This window comes from Triticum aestivum, chromosome 1A (assembly GCF_018294505.1).
Source record: "Triticum aestivum cultivar Chinese Spring chromosome 1A, IWGSC CS RefSeq v2.1, whole genome shotgun sequence".
NCBI lineage: Eukaryota > Viridiplantae > Streptophyta > Magnoliopsida > Poales > Poaceae > Triticum > Triticum aestivum.
The window spans coordinates 6,917,305-6,921,668 of record NC_057794.1 but is presented as its reverse complement, the minus strand read 5'-3'; positions in this window follow the sequence as shown (position 1 = coordinate 6,921,668).

The following is a 4,364-nucleotide window of genomic DNA, read 5'->3' as shown; positions in this document are numbered from 1 at the left end:
CGGATCTTACTCTGGTTGATCTACGAGGTTCAGTAATATCTTGATCTGAAGTTTCATGATCATTATCATTGGCTTCCTCACTAACTGGTGTAGGTGTCACTGAAACAGTTTTCTGTGATGAACTACTTTCCAATAAGGGAGCAGGTACAGTTACCTCGTCAAGTTCCACTTTCCTCCCACTCACTTCTTTCGAGAGAAACTCTTTCTCTAGAAAGGATCCATTCTTAGCAACGAATGTCTTGCCTTCGGATCTATGATAGAAGGTGTACCCAATAGTTTCCTTTGGGTATCCTATGAAGACACATTTCTCCGATTTGGGTTCGAGCTTATCAGGTTGAAGCTTTTTCACATAAGCATCGCAGCCCCAAACTTTAAGAAACGACAACTTTGGTTTCTTGCCAAACCACAGTTCATAAGGCGTCGTCTCAACGGATTTTGATGGTGCCCTATTTAACGTGAATGCGGCCGTCTCTAGAGCATAACCCCAAAATGATAGCGGTAAATCAGTAAGAGACATCATAGATCGCACCATATCTAGTAAAGTACGATTACAACGTTCGGACACACCATTATGTTGTGGTGTTCCGGGTGGCGTGAGTTGCGAAACTATTCCACAGTTTTTCAAATGTACACCAAACTCGTAACTCAAATATTCTCCTCCACGATCAGATCGTAGAAACTTTATTTTCTTGTTACGATGATTTTCAACTTCACTCTGAAATTCTTTGAACTTTTCAAATGTTTCAGACTTGTGTTTCATTAAGTAGATATACCCATATCTGCTTAAATCATCTGTGAAGGTGAGAAAATAATGATATCCGCCACGAGCCTCAATATTCATCGGACCACATACATCGGTATGTATGATTTCCAACAAATCTGTTGCTCTCTCCATAGTACCGGAGAACGGTGTTTTAGTCATCTTGCCCATGAGGCACGGTTCGCAAGTACCAAGTGATTCATAATCAAGTGGTTCCAAAAGTCCATCAGTATGGAGTTTCTTCATGCGCTTTACACCGATATGACCTAAACGACAGTGCCACAAATAAGTTGCACTTTCATTATCAACTCTGCATCTTTTGGTTTCAACATTATGAATATGTGTATTACTACTATTGAGATTCAATAAGAATAGACCACTCTGCAAGGGTGCATGACCATAAAAGATATTACTCATATAAATAGAACAACCATTATTCTCTAATTTAAATGAATAACCGTCTCGCATTAAACAATATCCAGATATAATGTTCATGCTCAATGCTGGCACCAAATAACAATTATTTAGGTCTAATATTAATCCCGAAGGTAGATGTAGAGGTAGCGTGCCGACCGCGATCACATCGACTTTGGAACCGTTTCCCACGCGCATCGTCACCTCGTCCTTTGCCAGTGCCCGCTTATTCCGTAGTCCCTGTTTCGAGTTGCAAATATTAGCAACAGAACCAGTATCAAATACCCAGGTGCTACTGCGAGCTCTAGTAAGGTACACATCAATAACATTGTGACGCCCCCGATTCAATCGTACACTAATCATGCACGCAAACATGTACGATCAAGATCAGGGACTCACGGGAAGATATCACAACACAACTCTAAAAACATAAATAAGTCATACAAGCATCATAATACAAGCCAGGGGCCTCGAGGGCTCGAATACAAGTGCTCGATCATAGACGAGTCAGCGGAAGCAACAATATCTGAGTACAGACATAAGTTAAACAAGTTTGCCTTAAGAAGGCTAGCACAAACTGGGATACAAATCGAAAGAGGCGCAGGCCTCCTGCCTGGGATCCTCCTAAACTACTCCAGGGCGTCGTCAGCGGGCTGCACGTAGTAGTAGGCACCTCCAGTGTAGTAGGGGTCGTCGTCGACGGTGGCGTCTGGCTCCTGGGCTCCAGCATCTGGTTGCGACAACCAGAAAGAAGGAAAGGGGAAAAAGGGGGGAGAAAGCAACCGTGAGTACTCATCCAAAGTACTCGCAAGCAAGGAGCTACACTACATATGCATGGGTATATGTGTAAGGAGGCCATATCGGTGGACTGAACTGCAGAATGCCAGAATAAGAGGGGGATAGCTAATCTTGTCGAAGACTACGCTTCTGGCAGCCTCCGTCTTGCAGCATATAGAAGAGAGTAGATTGTAGTCCTCCAAGTAGCATCCTCAAGTAGCATCTCCAAGTAGCATCTCCAAGTAGCATCTCCAAGCAGCATTGCATAGCATAAACCTACCCGGCGATCCTCCCCTCGTCACCCTATTAGAGAGCGATCACCGGGTTGTATCTGGCACTTGGAAGGGTGTGTTTTACTAAGTATCCGGTTCTAGTTGTCATAAGGTCAAGGTACAACTCCAAGTCGTCCTGTTACCGAGGATCACGGCTATTCGAATAGATTAACTTCCCTGCAGGGGTGCACCACATAGCCCAACACGCTCGATCCCATTTGGCCGGACACACTTTCCTGGGTCATGCCCGGCCTCGGAAGATCAACACGTCGCAGCCCCACCTAGGCAAAACAGAGAGGCCAGCACGCTGGTCTAAACCTAAGCGCACAGGGGTCTGGGCCCATCGCCCATAGCACACCTGCACGTTGCGAGGGCGGCCGGAAGCAGACCTAGCCTAGCAGGCGTTCCAGTCCAATCTGGCGCGCGCCGCTCCGTTGCTGACATCTGAAGTGCTTCGGCTGATACCACGACATCGGGATACCCATAACTACTCCCGCGTAGATGGTTAGTGCGTATAGGCTCGTAGCCAACTCAGATCAAATACCAAGATCTCGTTAAGCGTGTTAAGTATCCGCGAACGCCGAACAGGGCCAGGCCCACCTCTTTCCTAGGCGGTCTCAACCTGCCCTGTCGCTCCGCCACAAAGATCCACACAGAGGGCCGTCGGGACAAAGGTCCTTTCAGCCCCCAATCCGTGAATCACTCGCGGGTACTCATTGAGCTGACCCGACTTTAGTCACCATCTGTATAGTATGTAAATATGTATATACCCGTGATCACCTCCCGAGTGATCACGGCCCGATAGTATAGCACGGCTGACGGACAAGAATGTAGGGCCACAGATGATAAACTAGCATCCTATACTAAGCATTTAGGATTGCGGGTAAGGTATCAATGACTGTAGCAACAATGACAGGCTATGCATCAGAATAGGATTAACGGTAAGCAGTAACATGCTACACTACTCTAATGCAAGCAGTATAGAGGAGAATAGGCAATATCTGGTAATCAAGGGGGGGGGCTTGCCTGGTTGCTCTGGCAAGAGAGAGGGGTCGTCAACTCCGTAGTCGAACTGGGCAGCAGCAGCGTCGGTCTCGTAGTCTACCGGAGAGAAGAGGGGGGAAGAAACAATGAATACCATGTAAACAGATGCATATCGATGCATGACAAGTAACGATGCTAGGCGTGCCCTAGCGTGGTATGAGGTGGTACCGGTTAAGGGGGGAAACATTCGGGAAAATATCCCCGGTGTTTCGTGTTTTTGGGCAGAGGAGCCGGAGGGGGAAAGTTGCTGGTTCGATAGGTTAGGGGTGTGTGGCGGACGAACGGACTGCGTATCCGGATTCGTCTCGTCTTTCTGAGTAACTTTCATGTTGAAAATATTTTAATCCGAGTTACGGACTAAAAGATATGATTTTCTAAAGATTTTATTAATTTCTGGAATTTAATTAATTAATTATTTAATTCGAAAAATGAATTTATGACGTCAGCATGATGTCATGCTGACGTCCGCAGTCAACAGGGTTGACTTGGTCAACCTGACAGGTGGGTCCCGTTCGTCATACTCTGTTAGTTAATTAACAATAGTTAATTAGGTTAATTAGCCATTAGGTTAATTAATCAGGATTAATTAAATTAAGTATTTAATTAATTAATTAATTAATATTTTAATTATCATTTATTTTTATTTTTAACGTTCTGGGGGGGGCCTGCGGTCAGTGGCATGGCCGGTCCAGTCAGCAAGGCTGACCGGGTCAACAGGCCGGCCGGGCCCCTAGGGCCCACGGGTCAGTGACCCAGGGGTGGCCCCAGGTCGGCCACGTCGGCGGCCGGAGTTGGGGAGCTCCGGGGAGCGTTCCCGCGACGGAGGGGCGCCAGACCTCGCCGGGATTCGCCGTCCGGCGGCCAAAATGGCCGCGGGCGGGTGCGTTCGAACGTGGAGAGGATGCCGCGTCCAACGGTGGCAGAGGCACGACCGGACTCGGCCGGAAACGACACCGGCGAGCGGCGGAGGCGGCGGTGGGATTCGGGACCGCGTCGGGATCGCGCTACGGGGCTAACGGGAAGGCCAGGGGGCTGCGCGACGCGCTGAGCACAAGGGGCTCGGCCCCGTGACCATTTGGTCACCGGAGGGGCGCCGG